Below are 21,536 nucleotides of genomic sequence, written 5' to 3'. Positions count from 1 at the left end.
GGTCAGGGCCTGGAGACAGGCTGGTTGGGGCCACCCGCTGGGATTCCCAAACACGAGCCGCCTCCCCTTCCGCAGGGAACCGGGGTCGGCCGCGGGCCTCGCTGGAGCTGCGGGGAAGCGCTCCGAGGCGACGCCGCTCGCTCGGTTTTGCTCAGAATAAGCAGCTCGTCTGTTGCACCACATTTCCCTCGGTTGCTGTTGTTTTCTTTGTGAACCGTTGGGGTGGGGTTTCTGTTCAAATCACACAAATGCTACGGCGGAGGGGTTGCCTCGGCAGCCCCCGCGCTCCCCTGGCGCAGCGGGACGGGGACTCGCTGCGCCCGCAGCCGAGCGGGGGCGCGCTTCCCGGCCAAAGCCGCCGAGCCGTGGCGCAGGCAGCCCGCCAGGGCCTGCTCCCCGGGCCGCGATCCTGAGGCCGGCCCTGCCTTCTTCCTCTTCCAGGGTGGAGCGGGCAGAGAGCGAAGGCCTCCTCCCAGCCCGCGGCTGCCCAGCCCGCCCTAGGCCGCAGAGGAGCTGAGCTGCCTCACGTCCCTCCCCAGGAGAGCCCCGCACTCCTTAGCTGCCCAGGGCCCAGGCAAAACCAGATCGTCTCCCCCTTGGACAGGTCCCCTCTGGGTGCCCTCGGGACAGATGCAATGGAGAGAATAGGTAGGATATATCCTATTCATGATCTCATTAGTAAAAGCCACATCTACAATATATTGTATGCTTTATCTTAATCTTCCCAACGACTTAACCTGAAGCTCAAAAGGGTTAAAATAACCTGCCGAGGGTTACACAGCTCATGACTGGGACGCTGAGATTCAAACCCAGATCTCAACTCCGAAGCCCTGCTCGGAATTTGAATTCATGAACTGATTCAACAGATTTATTAAGCACCGACTATGTGCCAGGGGAGCACAAAACCATTGGAGAGCCGGGACTCTGAAACTCTGAAAAGATCATTGTGTCCTCCCTCCTCCATCCCCCAGGGTGGAATTTGATTTTTTTTTTTTTAAGGTTTCGACATTTATAAGTCTGCTGAAATTAACATAGCATATTCAATGTTTTATTTCTGGTGCTCTGATTGAAAAGTTCTAAGTTCCCTGAAGCTAAACTTTGCTCTCTTGTGTGTGCATGCGTTCACGCACATGCTTAGGTGATCCAGGCGTGGGTGTCCTGGTGAGCAAGGTAGATGCAGCAGCCTTCTCCAGGAGCAGAAGCAAACATTACACCTGTAAGCGGGCAGCATTCTGAAGGGGGAGTCTCACTCCAGATTCACCCCCACCCCGGGTCTAGCCTCCTGATAACCTCCTGCACTGTCAGACCCCACAGCAAATCTGGCGGCCAGAGAGCCAGACTGGTGAAGCAGGGCTCCCTGGGGTAATTAGGCCCCCGTTGCCCACAGGTGCTACGCAGGTGGTCTCAGCCACGAGCCATGACCTAGGAAAAGCCACAGGACCGCTCAGCTGCAACCAATCCTCCGCCTGCTGCCTTCTTGAAATAGTCCAGATTTAACTTATTAAACATATTAATCTGAAGTTAACAATTTGTGGTAGTTTCACTAAACGGTTTGAAGGGAGGAATGTAAGGAAAAAGAATTTGATCTGATGGGAAAGCTCACTCCTGATGGACTAAGTGGCCTTCATATCCTGACTTTGAAATAACTGGAAATGGAAGGACTATTCACAGAAGTGGAGAGTCAGAGGGGAAACCCCACTGGAGTTAGAGAAACACAAATAATACCCATCCCCTTCTGGGCCCCAACCTGCCATGTGACTCTGAGGACATCGCTTACTGCGGTGACAGCATTTTAAACAGCTGTCCAGAGGGGTTTTAAATAGACTTGATGTAATTCAATGATTTATAGAGCAAGGGTTACCAAAATATTAAAGTTCTGAAATGCCCCCAAACCAGGACGCTGGCCCCAGCATTACCCACTCTGAACCAAATAATTCCCTGCTGTTGGAGTGTGGTATGTGCAACTTCAGAAAACTGCCATTGCTCTGAATGAGGGGCCAGAAGAAGATAAATAGCCTCTAATGAGTAGATACTTGGATCCATTTACACTCAACTCATCCCAGGATCACTGGCAGGGAGATACATGGTCAAAGTATGGGAAGAATAAGAAACTTTTCTAAAACGTTTTGTGTGTGTGCACATGTCTGATGGGCACATTAGCTCAGAGTCCTTAATAGGTAACTCCAATAGTTAGGTATTGTTCTTACATTTTAAGACATACCCTCCCAGTCTTCCAGGATTCAGTCCACGGAAGATACCCATCTCCAGGAAACAAGCCAGGCAATTATTCTCTAATTGCATATAAAATCTAAATATTCAAGGAAATTGCAGGGGGATAGAGAAAGAAATAAATCTGGCTAATGAAATGCCCACAGACCTCTATTTTATAAAATAAGCTGCAATTATGTAAACATTTTACGGCCTTCATCAATTACCCCCCCACACTTCAAAATGCAATGGTCTAAAATTGCATATGAGTTTGGAACTGGAGATAATTTCCATTCTTCCATTACATTCTTTTCATTATCTTGGAGCAAGGCTCCTTTTTCTAATCCTTACGGATCTCCCAGCCTCAAAGAGAACATCCTGAACCAAAGGCAGTTCTAGGTCTCGGAGAATCCTGACAGCTTTGTTTATGTCAAAAATAATGAAAGATGACAGGCTATCACATTTAGACTTGTAACATGATCATTTGCTTCAGGACTCCTTGCTCAGATTAATTTGGAGACAGGGAGGAAGAAAGAGGAGGAGGAGGAAGTGGGGGTGGATGAGGAGGAGGAAAAGAGCTCTTAAATGTTCTCCTTAAGAGAAGGTAGAGGGATGGGCAACCTGATGGATGCTTTTTACTTAGCTCAAGGGCAGGTGAAAATCAAATCTCTGCACAGGCTTTTATCTAACTGTCCCTCCTATTTTAAATGATTATTTTGCGGAGGACCATTATGTTGAAAAACAATAGAAACCATGGTGATAATGCCTTGGGTATGGAAGAAAGTGGTGAGAAAGGCCACCCTCTCCTGTGTGCTCATCATCACCAACACCAACAACTATCATCACTACTACCATCACCCCAAAGAAGGAAGTATAATTTCTTTGGAGTAAACTTGCATATCTAGAATAGTTTCTTTTTTTTTTAATTTTATTTTACATGGAACACTTCATCTAAAACTAATGATGTAATGTATGGGGATTAACATAAGAATAAAAAATTTAAAAAAAAAAATAAAATTTTATTTTATTATGTTATGTTAATCACCATATATCACATCATTAGTTTTTTATTTTCTTGCTCTCTTCCTCTCAATCCAAACCGATTATACCGTAGACCTTAACTTTTCTATTTTAAAAAATCCTTCTCATCCTTAAGCTAAGGCCCTGACATACTAAAGGGAAACTGAGTCTCAAGGAGAGTAACTTTTGTGGAACATGTCTTGGCACATTTGGTGGTTGGTGGTTAGAAGAAGCCAAAATAACATGGAAACCAAGGACCCTCTCTCTCAGATGGCGGAAGCCATACAAGATTTTCTGCTCATACATCTGGGTGCAGAGACACAACACTTACAACTTTCAGCCTCATGCAGAAACCAACATGCAAAGATCTCCTTTGAAAGAGACTCAAAGGCAATGGATCCAATGATCCAATGAAAAGGAGATTTTACATCAGAGGCTAATTCTCATCTATTGGTGGTAGCTTCTACGGATACTGTATTGAAAAGGTTTTAGTTTTGTTTTGTTTAAAGCTAAACAAGAGAAAGGAATACAAACACATCATAGGTATGGTAATCTGTTGTTACTGCATGCCCATGGGGGAGGGGGAGAAAAATGGAAACCCTTCCACCATTATTTACCATCAGCACCCTCCTCACTTCCCTCCTAGAGAGCTCATGTGTCTGATAATCTCACAGTTATATATGATCACATCCTAATGCACTAGCCCTGAGGCTTAATATCATCTTCTGAGAACCAGGAAACCCATTACTAACATGTTGGTTATTGGTTCACAGCATCAGACCATACAAGACCAGAGGTAACTTGAACAGAGGTCTTAAACATCATCAGGATGCACTGACTCTCATCTCTGCTTCTCTCAGCTGGTGCCTGCTTTGCCCTCCCAAATCCACATTCTCCATGCCTCTGGCTATGCTTACTGGAAGCATTAGAATCACTCTCATGGCCTCAGGAACATAGAAGGGCTCTTCCTCTTTCCCTGCACCAGCTTTAGATCCGGGGGGAAAAAAATCCTGGGGGAAGGACTCCAGTTGGCTTAGCTGGAGTCACTGGAACATCTCTCTGCATTAGTCACTGGGGGCAGAGGTGGGGCACAATGACTGGTCCAGGTTAGGTCAGCTGGCCATCCTTCAACCCATGACTGGGGCCAGAGAGGCCTATAAGCAGAGGGCTGCTCCAATTTGGGCCCCATGGCTGGGTCAAGAGGAGGGAGAAGGGAGGAGAGTTTGGTCTCCCCAAAGAAGAGTAAGTAGAGTAGTCGTGGTTACTAGGACAATCGGTTTGAGTTACACAGGCACTACAATTAGAGCCTACTTCAGATCTGAAGAATCTGCACTATAACTATGCAAATATTATTGTTAAGGAAAATACTTGTTCTTGGTTCCATAGACTTTGCAGGTTTTAGAGACAGTGTGGCAGAGATATGGATAAGCTCTAGTGTCGACCTGCAAATGAATCAAATAGTGGGGGGAGACGATGTTGATAAAACAGATTCCTGGTCCCATCCCCAGAGATTCTGCTTTACTATATTTGGGGCCCAGGAATTGACATGTTTAAAGCCCCCTCCTTAGGGTAATTTGGAGGTATCCGGCTCACAGAGCACACTTCGAGAGATCCTGGCCCAGCATCTCATTTGACACCATGGCCAGTTCTAATGAGAGTGTGAGTAGCCACAGGAGAAAGTCTCTCCCCTTTACCAGCTATGGAGGCTTTTTCTACTGAAACAATTGCAGGTTGAAAAGAATGACCCTCCCTTTCCTAGTACTTTAGTCCTAAGTCTTTTCATCAAAGCCTCAAAAGCCCCAGGCATCTAGCTCCCAGCTAACCTACTGCTCCAGGGTCGCACCCTTGCCTTCCTCCCTAGAGCGTTACTATGGCTCCTCCCAACTGGCCTCCAGGGCTGAGCCTCCCCCCCAGCAGCCAAGAGGACCCCGGTAAAGGCCCTCAGCCAAGTCCCTTTCCAGGAACTACCTTTAGACTACACCTGGTCTAAAGTCACATGGCCTCCTACACCCAAAATCGGGTTCATACAGGGTATAATGACCCAGTCCCTTCCCTGGGGGCAGGGCAACTCCAAAGGGCTACCCTAGCCCCAAAGCTTCCTATGCCGAGCCGAGTCTCAATGGCAACTACACCACTCATTACTATTTAATCCTTCCTCTACCTAGTCCTGTTTCCTCCACCTCTTTACCCCCTAGTCCCCTATCCCCCATCCCCGTTCAACTCTGAGGAGGTATAATCCTGAGGGCCCTCTGCAGTAAACCTCCTCCATACCATCTCTATCACAGAAAGTTTCCCTGAGAACCCAAACTAAGACCCAGCCCAGCCCAGCCCAAGGACCCCATCCTCTTATGAATAGTTACCTAGTCCTGTTTTCAAGCAATAAACTACTTTAGCTACAAAGAGCCTGCAGGTAATAAATTTGCATTTCAGAAAAGCTTTGTGAAGAAAGAGAAAGCTTGCAGGGATGAACCTGCAAGGAACAAAATGTAAGAGAAACCAGTCAAATCACCTCCTATCCAGTTGTGAGCACCTGAGCTTTTAGGAGACTTCAGGAGGCAGCACAGGCCCAGCAGTGTGTGTGTGTGTGTGTGTGCGTGTGCGTGTGCGTGTGTGTGTGTGTGTGTGAGAAAGGCAAGGCTGCCTCACTACTCACTCTGCCTTTCCTGGAAAGGACAGGGAGGGAGAGAGCCTCAGGGAACTGAGGACAGGCCAAGAACAAATGAATCCAGCTCCGAGAGGAAATGTGATGTACAGATGGAGCATTAGCAAGGATTCCAGAGCCCTGGGGTCCAGTCATGGCTCTGCCAATTCTAGCAGGGGGCAAGGGCCTCCATTTCTTTATCTGTGAAATGGGAATAATAATGACTGCCTGATTTCTCCCCAGAATTCTCCTGACCATTCAGTGAGATAATGCATGCAAACATCATGGAGAAGCCACTCTGCCTGCCTATGACCCTACCTCGTGTCCGACCCTGAGCCCCACACTCCCTTACCATCACTCCCAGAAGCATTTGAAGCAAGAAGCCATTGCTTTCCAAAGTGCTTTAGTATTACTGGTTAATGTGATTTATTGAGCACTTAGGAGGTACCCTCTGCCAAAGACTTCCGTGACAAGCAGAAAGCAAAGTGCCAGCCCCAGACTCATATTCTTGCTGACAACCCCGGCAGGTGAGTGTTTCCTCTGTTTTTCAGAGGAGGAACATGAGGATGGGAAAGTTGATCAACTTTCCCAGAGTTACACATCTGTGAGAGAGGGAGGGAGTTAGGGTTTGAATCAGCTGGTACCAAAGCTCTTAACCACCGGGGAAAACTGAAAAAGAAAAAAAAAACAAAAACCAAAAGCAATCCAGATGACTACTCACATCCGCCCTTAACCATGGCACCAAAGCTCTTAACCTGGTAACCAAAGCTCTTAACCACCGGGCAAAACTGAAAAAGAAAAAAAAAACAAAAACAAAAGCAATCCAGACGACTACTCACATCCCCCCTTAAACATGTCATTTTAGGAGAGAACGTCTGAGTAGCTGATGGACTTAGGTCTTCTCTAGGCTTCAAGAAAGGGTTAAAAATGCAGGGGCCTGTCCAAAGCACACTAGTAACTTTTCCCTTTTGTTGCATTCCAAGCCCACATGGACTTCCCGCCTGCTCCAGGGGCCGGGACATCCTCGCCAAGGCTGCGGCTTATGACCTATCATCACCTTCAACATCAGCCTGGAAAGTAAGAAAAATATTATGTGAGAGGTTTTTCTCTCTTAAAGCCAGTCTTAGGGAACTAGCTGTTTTCAGAGGGAAAGCAAGATTGTTGAAGGCCAATACACAGCGGGTTTATTTTAGCCCTATGTGATGCAATAATAATAATAATAATATATTTTAAAAAGTGTTGCTTAAGAAAAGGCTGGAGAGAATTGGGAGTCAGCTGGCTTGGGTTTAAGACCCGGTATGCAGCAAAACAGCCAGATATAGTTCTTTGGGGGAAAAGAAATCTAAAAAGAAAAGAAAAAAACCCTCCCTTAGTTTGGGAAAGGGCAACAAAGCATATGAAGGTGTGTGGTGCCGGGCCAAAAGCAAAAGAATATTTCACTGAAACCACAGCCCCAGTCATATGCTGTTACTTAGGCTAGATTTGACCATGACTGGCACAGGGCATGAAGCAATCATGTCTGCTGGATTTGGCTCTGTGTTAACAGGAAACCGTGTTCTTTTGATTCCGTTGATTGGTTTCCTGCTGAAGGCCATCTGTGACAGGGCAGGGAGTATACAAGACTATTGTCCAATTTCCATCTTTCCCAGTGTCTCTTGCTTCTGGCAGGGGAAGATGGCAGCCTTCATTTGACATGATCAGGCCCCAGCCTGGCAGTAATGCACGCGAGGCTGGTTGTAAATGTTGCATTCAGCAGGTTGGTTAGGGAAGGAAGGAATCGCTGAAATGCAGACACGTACACACATACGAACAACCACAAATGAAGCACCATTTGTTCGCACAGACTCATTCATCCCCTGCCACCAAGCTCAAGGGCCTGTGCCTCCATGTAACAAAAGATCTGCCTCCCACTGAGACCTGACAGTGTTTCAAAGGGAGAGGCTGGAACAAGGGAGAACAAGAACCGGGATAGGTGGGCTTTGGCTGAGCTGTGGGTCTCCTTCCTCCATGGTTTCTGAGCCAAATCATTTTGTAGAAAAGTCCCTGAAAACTCAGTGGAGGGTAGAATGGTTGGGCCTGAGCCTGAGAAAACCTGCGTTGATGAGTCCAGGTCATCTGCCGGGTCCATGTGCGTGCTTGGTGTCCTCAGTAACACCATGGAGAGAATTTTGTATTTGATAGAGGGCAGGTGTATTTTCTCATTGAGTTGACTTCAGGATGGAAATAGCATGTCTGTCATAAAGTAATTCTTTTTAAAATGATAAAGGAGAACAAGTCATGTTAATAATGGGCTTGGGCTGGACCCTGATAAGGCGATACCCAGCATCCAGGGCATCTCTACCCTCAGCAGTCTCTGCTCCTCAATCACCTGGCTGCCAGCTAGGATGGAGGTCCTCTCCCCTTGACCCAGAGACATGGTGAGCTCCAGAGACTCATCCCAAATGTCTCTTGTGACCATCCTCACTGACCTGGCCCCTCAGCACACTACACACTCCGTCTCCTGTTTAAAGCAAAAGTAGTAACAACAACAATTCATTTATTTATTTATTTTTTTTCAGGTAAGGAATCAAAGGCCACACAACAGTACGGGGCTAAATTACAGGAATTTACTCATTCACAGATTCTGCTGAGTGTGGTTTAACTCATACCTTCGGCTTGCAACCCAGCTAAGAGATCCTTCTTAGCCTCTGATCTATGAAACCCAAATCCTTATAAGGAACCTCCCCACTCCCACTACGTACGCTCATGCACACGCACGCACACACGTGTGTGCACACACACCCGCACATGCAGAGCTCTAGATCAAAACCATACTCTCTGCAGTCACCAAAGCTCTGATTCAGTCACTCCCTTGGTTGGCCTTGGTTGGTGACCTGGGGACAGGGCGGGTGGCCAGGGCCAGATGGACAGAAGGAGGACTCAGAATGAGGAGCTAAGACTGCTCCAACAGGGTGAAGCTTCTTGGCAATCTACGGGAGCAGAAGGGAGAACGGAGCTGAGCCCCCTCCTGGCCCCTCCCAGCCTCCTGTGGCCTGGTGGGGAACAGGCAGAATTTGGAGAACTGGGCTGCATGGCGGACAGTAATTAAGAAGGGGGTGGCTGGGGAGAGGTTGGTGGGGCTGCACCTTGTTTTCTCTGGAGACTGAGAGGAGGTGCCAGCTGGTTGGGCTCTCTGTTAGCATTGCTCCCTCACACTGTCTCCTCCCGCCTGGGCCTCGGTCAGCCATTAGCCAAAGCCTTTGCACTGCGGTCTCCCTCCCTCCATGTTTCTTCTTTTCTCCCCTCCCCTCCCACCTCTCCTCTGTCTCCTTATTGTGATATTTCGATCCCGTCTTTAATAAAGACTTTGCTGCAAGGCCGCCTGTCTGGATGGATTGGTGTGCAGTGGTCACCGGAGGTCAGTTGGGAGGAGGGGGCCCTGAAGTGGGGGCCAGAAGGTAGGGTCAAGGGAGCAGCCAGATGGCCAGGGGATGTCAGGGATGTCAGGGAGGGGGTGTCCGTGAGTTCTGACCTGGGCTGAGAGAACACAGAGCACCGGTGAGGCAAAAGTGCCCTCACTCTCAGCAGGAGGGCAGCCAGGCCGCCGCAGCCCAATACTTTCCCCGGATCCTCCAAGCCCAGCCTCCCCCGGCCAGGGTCACTCAAGCATGGGAAGTTTCTCCATCCTTCACTCAGGGTTGTGGGATCCAGCCCTCATCAGGCCCCGCGCTCAGCAGGGAGTCTGCTTGAGATCTTCCCCTCTCCCCCACCCCTCTCCCAGCACTCATGCTCTCTCTCTCTCCTTCTTAATTTAGAGAGAGAGAGAGCTCTTAACCTCTGATGAGGCTTCAAACACACATAATGGGATGGGGAGGGTTCAGGGCCATCAAGGGCCCTTTGTCACCCCCTTTCTGCAATCAGTCCCATAGCCCCGGCTGTTCTTCCAGATGGGAGTCCCAAGTATGGGGATAGGCAGCTGTGAGAGCCAGGACTCAAGACAAACCTTTGAACCTTTGAAGCATAGCACCCCTGACAGGTCCATTCAAGTCTCTGCCCCTTGAGCTCAGCAAAGTGCGCATGTTTGCGGATCCTGGAGCTAGACATTCAGAACAGATCTCTGTTAATTAGTTCCAGGGCTGGATTCAAAGATGCCATTTGATTCACTATTTCTTTGTTGTCTTGCTCCTCCACTGAGATCAGTATCTCTGCGACCTCGAACAGAGCCTAGAACACGGAGCCTTCTCAACAAATACTTGTGAAATAAAGGAACAAATGTTAGCTCCATCTCTTAACATCCGAAATTTCTGTAATCACAATAAGAAGCAAAAGGCCAGAGTCCAGCTGGGCTGCCCCCCCCTTCATCACACCAGAGAGAGACCCCAGTTCTCCCCTTTCCACTGGGAGGGGATTCTTTCTTCCTCAGTGTCCTTCCTTTTGCCTTGTTTGTCTTTCCATTTTGCATGTCTTTACCTCTCCTACTAAGAACACAAGTGACCCTGTTTCTTCTGATGTTTCCAAACCACCGTCCCTGCCATTTTCCCTTCAGTTTGCCTCTGGTGAAAAAAAAAGTTCCTCCCAGAAATGTGACTCAGAGGTAATCAACATCAATGTCATCCAAGGCCATGGGGAATTTCTTAGCCATGAGTCACATCCCCTGTGCTGAGAACCTGGGTTTTAGGCAAGGCAGAAAGTTTCAACACCAACCTCTAGAGACACCCCCCCTTCCTCCCCAGCCCCATGCCCACTGACTGCAGGAATTTATCCTTGACATTCTTTGTTGTTGCTGCCCTTGGCCACAGCGGGTGAAGGCTCCAGCTCCCTTCCCTTCCCAGCGAATTTCCATGGCTACTGCTATGTAGGCAGGAAGTGCCTGGCTGCCACTGCTCATTGAGGACAGGGAGACGCAACCCCCAGCCAGCTTTCAGTGCGGGCTCAGGGCCAGGGCACCTCAGATTTTCTACTCCAGCTGGAAACAGGACGTGAAAGGTGCAGGTTAGGAAGGAGCCATGGCCACTGAGTTCAAAGGGCTCATTCATAAAGTTAAAAAAATATATATTTTTCAGTATTTAGGTTGCTCTTTCTTTGTTCTTTCTCTTTCTTCGCAAATTTGTCGAATAGGTCCCAGTGCACGAATTTGAAAAAAGGATGGAAGGAAGGAAGGAAGGAAGGAAATCTAAAGCTCACCAAACATACACAAAGGTGACACTCAGACACATGCTATCCAAATGGAAGGGAACTCAGTCTGTGCCCACACATGAAAGGCAGTGACAAGTTGAGAAATTGTTATCCAGGTCATGGAAGGTCATTGACACGTTTCCAGGTCTCCAGCAAGTTGGAAAATGATTGAAACCTGACTGAGCTCGTAGCAACCTTGCCTAAAACTGCACAGGCAGCCCTGAATAAGAGAAGCAGGACAGCACAGGGGTAAGTGCATCAGCTGGAAGCCCAATGGAGTAGTTCGAACTTTAAGAAGCAAGGGAGATAACCACGCAATAGGAATGATCCTGGCACATGATGGGCCCTCAACAAATACCAGTGGAATGTGTGAATGACTGCATGAAGTGCTTCTCCGAGGCTTGGAGCTCAGAGAGGGGCTCGCTGAATAGCAGTGGTCATTCCTGAGCTCTTGATGGGAAATGGCAGGGACCCTTTCCTGTCAATGAGCTGGAGTTTGACCAGGAGCCGTCAGGACACCAAAGCACCAAGAGGAAGGGGAGGTTCAGCCACACTCAGAGCACGTTCTCTCGCAGTGAGCAAGAAATGGCCATGACAAGAACAGGGAAGGGTCACTGTCTTCAGAAGGGGCAGTGTCTAAATGGGTGCAAACTGAGTCAGACCGCCTCCAAAAGAAGGATCTCACCCACACACCCCCCTCTGCCTGGGAACTTTCTTGGCCAGCCCTCAGGGGATGAAGGAACAATTCCTTTTGTCCTGTGCCCACAGCACAGCCAGCCACTTCAAGGGCAAACCTTGACATGTAGGGTGCCCTCTACCTGGAGATGGTTAATTTACAAGTCAACATGTGGCAGAACGTCTCCCAGAGCTAGGAGAGAATTTGAACATTTTCCAGGCAGCTCTGCATTAGCCAAGACCTACCTCCAACTACTTGAAGCAAAAGAAGAAAATTTCCTGGCTCACAAAACCAAACTTCCAGAAGAAGGGGTAGGACTCACTTTAGGAACTAGAAGGACAGGGTCAGGTTTCATCTTCTGGTTGTTTTGGTTGTTCCGGGCTCATATCCAAGCTTTAGGACTATTGGCTGCAGGTTTTTCATCTGCATAATGGGAATATTAACTTTCCCATGTACCTCACAGAATTAGTATAATGATCAGCTGAGAAAACCATGAGCAGAGGCACCACACACAGTCTGCTATAACCCTTGTTTTGACCATGCAAATTTATTTTAATTAGATTAATATATGATGGGACACTTTGAGCATATGCAAATTTCTCACCCGCAATTTTGTCTGAAAATTTTTAAAAACTACATTAACATAGAAAACTGCACCCGCTGAGCCATGTCTTGCAGGAATTCATGAAATGCACAAATGCACACACTCTGTACATTGCCCTCTCCTTATCCCATCCAAGTGGGTGCTCCTACGAGGTTATGTTTGGCTCTTATTATTGTGAACTTTTCTATATTAAAAAAAATACTCATTCAACATCTCAAATATGTCTAAGCATCCTGATTTTAAAATACCAAACAGGTCATGAAGAAGGAAAATTTTGGGGTGCCTGGGTGGCTCAGTCGTTAAGCGTCTGCCTTCAGTTCAGGTCATGATCCCGGGGTCCTGGGATCGAGCCCCGCATCAGGCTCCCTGCTCGGCGGGAAGCCTGCTTCTCCCTCTCCCACTCTCCCTGCTTGTGTTCCCTCTTTCGCTGTGTCTCTGTCAAATAAATAAATAAAATCTTTAAAAAAAAAAAAAAGAAAAAGGAAAATTTTATGTATTGAGGAGAAGCTTTTAGGCATTTTTTAAAAAGATTTTATTTATTCATTTGAGACACAGTGATAGAGAATGAGCAGGGGGAAAGGCAGAGGGAGAGGGAGAAGCAGGCTCCCCGCTGAGCCAGGAGCCCGATGTGGGGCTTGATCCCAGGACCCTGGGATCATAACCTGAGCCGAAGGCAGACACCCAACCATCTGAGCCACCCAGGCACCCCTAAAAAACGCATTTTGAAATAATCAAGAGATCATGTGCAATTTCCCGAGCAAGAGGCATGAAGGAATCCCCAATGCTGAGACAATAAATGACACATCTCTGGGTGAAACAACTCTGAGGCAAAAATGTCCATGAGAATAACCCCTGAAGAAACAGAAGAGATGGAAAGACGAGCATTGTTTCAACTGAAAGCCAAACAGTGCAAAGTGGGGGGCAACCTGTCTCACAAAGAGAGAGCCCTCTCTCCACACAAGACCTTAAGGCGAAATGCCAAATTCTGCAGAAGTGGCACCTGTTAGTACTATGAGTGGCTGATTTGGTGTTTCAAACTTCATGCCGATTTCCAGAGCCTTCAGCTGTTAGGTGGAGTCCCAGGTGCAGATGAGAAAGCCACGGAGGAACGTCCAGAGGGGGACAGAAGTCACCTGACGACAACGACTACACATGGGATCAGATTTTCAATTTTGATAAAGGGGTTCTCTATTACCAACACATGCTTCAAAGGGCCTATATCTCAAAGACAGAAAAACAAGCTCCAGGATTTCAAGCTGGCAAACTTGGAGGACCTTCCTCCTATCACCTCACAATACCTCGCAAGCTACAATGCCTGCTTCCATAAGCCAACTTCAGGTCTTTCTCAAGATAAAGCACCATATTTACTGTAGTACTGACTCCTTTCTCAATCATTTAACATGTGTGAGGCTGTGCTATTTCTATTAGATTTCTCTTTTTTATGTTACGGACAAAATTTTTAGGTGGAGCTTTCTCTAAGCCCCGCAGTTTTTATTGTGTGATTTTGCTCAGTGAGGGGAGTTTTCTGTATTAAAAAAAAAAAACAAAAAACAACTGTACTGATATGAAATATATAAATGCACTGGGATGTTACTACCCGATCTTTTAATTCCCACATGTTTCTCACTCAACCACAGGCTACAGGTGTGAACCCTTAAATTAAACTGGGCCCCAGGATCAGAAACCCACAGCTCCTCCTTATTCCTTGAGGCCCTCAGAGCTGAATCAAACGTCTAGACAACCTGACACTGTGCAGCTACTTTGTGAAGGACTCCCCGAAATCCCACTTGTCCTCCAGAAGCATGTTATTTCTTCTTCATCTCCATTACTCTAGTCCTTTCTTTCTTGAGACCACACGTTGGAAGCCCTGTAGATCCCTGTGGTTCCTATTATCTGCTTTCCCTGGAACAGGCACCGCCTCCCCGTCTCCATCATCAGGTGATGCTGGCTGTGATGTCAGAGCCTAATCAAAGCTGGTCCCCTTTCCTGGGTGATCCAGGGAGTGGCCAGAGAAAGCTAGCACACCTCTTAGTGTGACACAGACATATGGTCTCTACAGGAGACCTCTCTCTCTCCAGGCTGTCCTTGGGCTTTTCTGGAAGCTTTGGCTTTTCTGCAGGACTCTGAAGATCTGTCTCTACTGAGACCAGCCCCTCAGGAGGGGAGGAGAATAGGATGGAAATCAGACCCAGGGCCACCTAGAAAACCATATTTTAGCCACTGCCATTTGTGAAATGCTTTTCCTGGGGAATTTTATTATTTTTTCCTGACTACCTAACACATGTCAGACATTGGAGAGTTAAGGAAATCCCCCACTGTGTAAGCTTTATTTTACTTTTAAAAGTGAGTTTCGAGCCCTTCCTCTTTCTAAACTCTAGTAGCTCAGCTAAGACAACCCCAGAATGAAAGGTGTAAATCATGTCACTCCAACGAGGCAGAAACTTCAAAACTGTGTTAGCACTAAAGAGTCTAAAGGTGGAGATCAATAGAATTCTTCTGAAATCTGATTTCCTTAACCCCTTGGTTCAGCTGAATTGTGTGTGGTTTCAGAGTGGTTTTCAAGGGGATCACATTGAACTTGACTAGCAATTAGGAGAATTGTGTATGATTCTGAATTCATCTTCTGATCTCTTAGCATGTGACTACTTCAGCTCTAAATCACAGACCAAAGTAACGTAATGCTGAACAGTATCTACCGCAAAAGTGAAAAAGGTAGTTTACAGCCTCAAAGAAGCGTGTGTTGGGAAGGGTGGTGGCACAGAAACATTACTGCATTGCTTTTAAATCAAGGTCAAACATCTACACTGACAGTCAGGGCTGTGCCTAAGAACATTCGAGCCTGGAAAGATGGGGGCATCCTATCCGTAAGAGCGAGCTTTGGTGTCAGGCTGCCTGGGTCTGATTCTTGGCTCTGCCATCAGTGAGTTGTCTGACCTTCAGGATGTCACTTTCTGTCCTCTATTTCCTTAACTGTATAATAAGCATCATAATGACACTTGACTCATAGGTCATTACAAAAGTTCAGTGCAGAGGGGCGCCAGCATGGCTCAGTCATTAAGTGTCTGCCTTCAGCTCCGGTCATGATCCCAGGGTCCTGGGATTGAGCCCCACATCGGGCTCTCTGCTCTGCAGGAAGTCTACTTCTCCCTCTCCCACTCCCCCTGCTTGTGTTCCCTCTCTCGCTGTGTCTCTCTCTGTCAAATAAATAAATAAATAAATAATTTTAAAAAAATTCAATGCAGAGTTCATGCAAAATATCAGGTGCAGAGTAGGAACTCAATACATGTTTGCTATTTTTAACATCTCAAACTACCTTGTGAACAGTCTAGAATACACTAGACTACGCCTGTAGTTTTACTGAAAAGTATACACCATGGTTATTTGTTGAAAATGTGCGATTTTCCTAATAATACCACCTTTCATGAGTTAATACATGGAAGGTACCTGATACAGAGTGGGTGCTAATAAATGTTACCTGTTATGGATCATCTCAAACTGTCCATGACTAGCTGTAGGATGCTATCTGAAGAACACTCAAAAATATTTGTTCTTATTATTTCATACGAGTTATATAGTCTTTAGTTCTATTTGAGTCCAAATGTCGGTTTCGGTTCTGATAAACGACTTATTTTAAACCCTGAGTTCATGAGATCATACTTGAAGGAATCACAGCCGAATGTTGGTTGTTTATGTTGAAAGAGGAGAGGGAACACAAACAGAGCAGAAATCTATAGAAAATACACCAGTTCTTCTAAGAATTTGCTGGACCCCCTCCCTCCCTTCTGCAGGGGTCCTAACCCCTGGGGCAGTGGAATGCTTGAGCCACAACCCCCCCACCCCCACCCACCCTTGCCAGAGCTGATTTTGCTCATTTCTTCCCAACTCCTCTTCCAGGGACTCCTTGCTCAGGTCGGGAGCTTGCAATTGGGGATGGGGAGAATGTTTACACCATGAAAATTGGCCAGCGGTACAAACCAGAGATTTCTTTTCTGGACAGCCATTTGTTAAACATTTAATAGCACACATGGCATGGTGGTGCCTGAAACTTTGTTCCTTCTTATACGAATCCTCTTTCCATCCTCCACAGGCAAGGGACCATCTGGCACCCCTGCTGCTGGCGTCCCTGTGGGGAGCCTATTACCATCTGGCACTCTGCAGAGCCCTGGTCCTCTTGATGGGCTGCCCACCTCTTCCACTGGAGAGGAGGCAGGATGACTCTCTCCCTTGTCACTTTGCCCTTCAGTCACCACAATACTAATACACAGGCTGCAAAGACACAGGCAAATGTCTTTACAAGGGGGTTAATACACTTAGTCCCCCCAGGGGAAGAGAAAGACTACCAGTCCTCTCAACACACATGTTAGTCAGTCATTAATCTTCTCATTTTACCTGGTGATTCAGACCTGAACTCAAACTTTCTAACCGCTAAAAGGTAGCACAGCTGATCAATTTGAGTTTCGTCTCTTTTTCCTGTCTTTTCTCCCTTTCAGGCTCTAGTTTTCACAATTACAAAGGGAACCAGAAGAAAAGAGTAGAAAAAACCCTGAAGATCTGGTTAATTGACAGCTTCAATCATTGCCATGGTTACAAGTAACTGTCCTTCACTGGTATGTGTCTGCCCTTGGCTGGACAGATGGGAGCGTTTTCATACCTACTGACACCTTTCCCAGGAAATGAAATGTCATTGGCCCAGGACACCCCAAAGAATTTTCCCTGTCCTAGTTCCATTGACAACTGCCTCTGGAAATTTCTGTAGCCATTTATTCCAATTCAGTAGGAATTTCCCCTCTCAAGAACCTTGGCCCAGAACTCATTGAGTTCCTCATTGAGTTCACTGGGGTTCCAAGCGGCCTCATTCCCTTCCATAACCAGCACAGCCCAGACTCAGAGTAAGGTTTCCTCCAACAGAGAGTTAGGTGAGGGGTGAATGTGATTGTCCCAAAGAGCCAGAATTGCAGTGGAGACTTCCTAATGACATGGCTAAGAGTGGAAAGAGCCGCATAGCAGAACTGGAACAGAGTCTGGAGAGAGAACAAAATTGACGTTGGGAACCCCGAGGTCTCGGAGGATAAGGGGAACTGAAAATGATAGTGGCTACATTCACGAATGAGGTCCATCCACAATGGGTACAACAGCAGAGGGCACTGGGCTCCTATAAAAACGAGGCTTGGGACCTGCCCGATACACACTTGGGCTACTCTCAGTTATCAATAGAATCTCTCATTTCGGGCGCCTGGGTGGCTCAGTTGGTTAAGCGACTGCCTTCGGCTCAGGTCATGATCCTGGAGTTCCGGGATCGAGTCCCACATCGGGCTCCCTGCTCAGCGGGGAGTCTGCTTCTCCCTCTGACCCTCCCCGCTCTCATGCTCTCTGTCTCATTCTCTCTCAAATAAATAAATAAAATTAAAAAAAAAAAGAATCTCTCATTTCTCTAAAAGTTGATTTCATTTCCAGGAAAAAAAAAAATGAAAACTTTCCTATCAGTGTAACAGTTGAGGTATAAGTACTGAAAACAGATCCATATTTGTGGAGACAACCCCAAGTGTTTTGTTCCCCATGTAAAATTCAAACAAAACCCTGTCAGTTTGGAATGCAGTCTAAGTTCCCTGAATGTTTTGAAATTTAAATCCAGCCCCAAACCTAGAGTATGTTTGGCTAGTTCTTAATTATTAAAGTTTTTGGGAAATTTGAGGGAAATTCTATCCATATACTTCTGATCTGTTTGCGTTCAACCCATCAAAAAAAAAATGTTTAAATGCTACTTCAAGAGATTTTTTTTTACAAAATCAAAAAACAGGAAGTTCTATTTTACAAAGCATAAACAAATTTAAACACCGAACTGCTCTCATTTGGTGGGATTTGCCTAGACCAAAGAGACCAAATGAATTCTAAACGTGGCCAGATACAGCCCTGCCTCCCTACCAGACTCATTCTATCACATGCAAAAAGCATGAAGTGCTCCCAGGAGAAAAAAATTTAAATGTATTTTTGATTTGCATACAAAACTTTGTTCATATCAAACTGGAGTAGAAACTTAAAAAGGATGAAAAGTTTCTGCTCTTTTTGTTGTGATTTCCATCTCAATTTTTCATGGGATTCCACGGCACTGGGCCAGTTTTCTCATTTTGCTGCAGCTCAGGTCTCTCAAGGAAGAAAGAGTCCCTGCACAGGTCGCTCTCGTAGGAATATACTGAAGGGTTTTCTTCATTGACTACAGTGCACGAACAGCAATAATTTATTTTGCCATAAATTGTGGTGATCGTGTGAACTGCCTTGTTACATTTAAAGGGAAAGTTAACAAAATCCCTAAATGGTTTCCCATGGTGTCTAATTCATTAGCTTTATTTCTTTTTTCTTTAGTTGTTCAGCTTTTCCACTGGGAAAAGATAACATGTGAAATGCTGGCATTGCAAATACCAATGAGTTTAAGTAAAGATCACTTTTGAATTGACCAGATGACCATAAACTTTTGAATTCTTAGTCTCTTAGAAACTACGTGAGATCCAAGCACAAAAACATTAGACTTCGGTTCAAGAGGTAATAAGAAATGACAGCATTAGAGGACCAGCCAGAAGGCTGGAAGGGAAGGAAGGAGACACAAAGAAGAGTGTAAAGTAACAGACTCTCTATCAAGAGTGAGGTTTGAAATCTCCAACAACAGATAGTCTCTATAATCATGAAACCTAGTATAGTAGATGGATTTCATTAATTGCTCTAATCGTTCACCTTTCCCTGCGCCCACAGTTTGCCAAGTAACTTTTTACCTGTCACTCTGGTGTGAAGCCCTAGACCTAGAACTTTTTTAAAAATCAGCTTTCTTGAGTTATAATTTATATACAAGAAAATATACCCATTTTTAAATTTATAGTTAGATGGGTGTGATTAATATATAATCACTACCACAAACAAGCTATAAAACATTTCCATCACTCAAAAAGTACTCTTATGCCCAGGTGCAATCAATCTCATTTCACCATCTCCAGCCACAGGCAAGGACTAATCTGGTCTGTCACTCTACAGCTTGGCTTTTTCTAAAATCTCCTAGACATTGAATCACGTGGTCTTCCATTTTTGGCTTCTTTCACTTAGTATATAATGCTTAGGAGATTCACCTTGTTGTTTCATGTATCAGTAGTTCATGTCTTGTTGTTGCTGAGAAGTATTCCATTGTTAGGAAATACTATAACTTATTTATCCATTCATCAGTTTATATATATTTGGATTGTTTTCAGCTTTCAGCTAGTGAAAATTAAGTTGCTATGAACATATATGTACATATCTTTATGTGAACACATGATATTTTTCTTATGTAAATATCTCAGGATTGAATTGCTGGGTCATAAGTGTACATTTAATTTTATAAAAAACTGAGGAACAGTTTTCCAAAGGACTGTACCACTTCTCATTTCCCATCAGTAATGGAAGAGAGTTCTTATTGCTCCACATCCTCACCAACACATGGTATTGTAAGTATTCTTAATTTTAGTCATTTAGGTACATGTGTAGCAATAACTCATTGTTTTTAACTTGCATTTCCCTAATGACGACTGACGTTGAGCATTTTTTCATGTCCTTATTTACCATTTGTGTATCTTCTTTGGTGAACGGACTGCCCAAATCTTTTGTCCATTTGCTTCTCATTTATCAGAGTTGTAAGAGTTCTTCATATATTCTGGCTACAAGTCCTTTATAATATATCTGTTTTCCAAATATTTTCTCCCAGTCTGTGGCTTGCCTTGGCATTTTCTTGATAATGTCTGTTGAACAGCAAAAGTTCATAATTCTTTTTTTTTTTTTAATATTTTATTTATTTATTTGAGACAGACAGAGATAGTGAGAGAGAGCTCGAGCAGGAAGGAAGGGGAGAAGCAGGCTTCCCGCAGAGCAGGGAGCCCGATGCGGGGCTCGATCCCAGGACCCCGGGATCATGACCTGAGCGGAAGGCAGAGGCGTAACCATCTGAGCCACCCACGCGCCCCAAAGTTCATAATTCTGAGGAAATCCAGTTTATTTTTATTTTTCAAGGTTTGTGTTTTTTTTATTCTAAAAAATGTTTGTCTAACCCAATTCAATTTTTTTGGTATGCTTTCTACTAGAAGTTTTGTTTTGTTTGAGAGAGAGAGATAGTGAAAGAAAGCACTGAGCTGGGAGGAGAGGGAGATTCAGGCTCCCCGCTTGCAGGGAGCCCGGTGTGGGGCTCAATCCAAGGACCCTGAGATCATGAGCAGAAGGCAGAAGCTTAACTGACTGAGCCACCCAGGCGCCCCTCTACTAGATGTTTTATAGTTTGGTCTTACACTTAGGTCTATCACCTACTTAAAATAAATTTTGTATATGGTGTGAGGTAAGGGTCAAAGTTCATTTATTTCCTTATAGACATCAGCTGTTTTTCTTTTAAGACTTTTTTTAAGGATTTTATTTATTTATTTATTTATTTATTTATTTGAGAGAGAGAGAGACATAAAGAGCACGGGCAGGGGAGGGGCAGAAGGAGAGGGACAAGCAGACTCCCCACTGAGTGGGGGGCCTGACACAGAGCTCTATCCCAGGACCCTGAGATCATGATCTGAGCTGAAGTCAGACACTTAACCGACTGAGCCACCCAGGCACCCCTGAACATCAGCTGTTTTTTTCTGAAAAGATTCTCCTTTCTCCATTGAATTACACTGGCACCTTTTTTGAAATTTGATTGACCATGTATATATGGATCTATTTTTAGATCCCCTATTTTGTCTGTATCTCTCCATTAATTTAAGTCTTTCATTTCTCCCAACAGAGTCTTATGTTTTAGAGTACAGGTGTTGCACATATTTTATTAAATTTATCCCTAAGAATTTCATGTTTTTAGATGCCATTGTAAATGTTATATTTTAAAGTATCAATTTCTAGTGATTTGTGACTAATAAAGCTACAGTTGATTTTTGTTTAATCAGTTTGCATGTTTCAACCTTGCTAAACTCACTTATTCATTCTTAAAACTTTTTTGGTAGATTTTTAAGAATTTTTCCATGTCAACAATCATATTGTCTGTAAATAAAGACATGTATCAGTAGCCCATCCTTTTTCATTGCTAAGTAGTATTCCATTGTATGGATGTACCACCATTTGGTTTTGTATTCACCAAAGAAGATTTGGCTTGTTTCACAATTGTGCATAAAGGTACTATAACATTTTTGCATTTTTGTGTGTGTGTGTTTGTGTGTGTGTGAAGACATATGCTTTCATCTACCTTG

The 21,536-nt window shown here is 45.2% G+C and overlaps 1 long non-coding RNA gene across 1 annotated transcript; it reads left to right on the top strand.

Moving 5' to 3' along the window:
* Positions 1 to 462: 462 nt before the first annotated feature.
* On the top strand, positions 463 to 9,468 carry LOC129046569 (uncharacterized). Its single transcript, XR_008508206.2, has 4 exons — positions 463 to 648; positions 6,113 to 6,396; positions 6,853 to 6,946; positions 8,428 to 9,468. It is a non-coding gene; the product is annotated as an uncharacterized LOC129046569 (long non-coding RNA).
* Positions 9,469 to 21,536: the final 12,068 nt, after the last annotated feature.

The sequence above is a fragment of the Mirounga angustirostris genome, unplaced genomic scaffold, assembly GCF_029215605.1.
Source record: "Mirounga angustirostris isolate CCGP_5_RB_7025 unplaced genomic scaffold, mMirAng1.0.hap1 SCAF_9, whole genome shotgun sequence".
In the NCBI taxonomy this organism is placed as follows: Eukaryota; Metazoa; Chordata; class Mammalia; order Carnivora; family Phocidae; genus Mirounga; species Mirounga angustirostris.
Note: the sequence above shows the minus strand (reverse complement) of the source record. Positions and strands in the feature narration are given on the sequence as shown.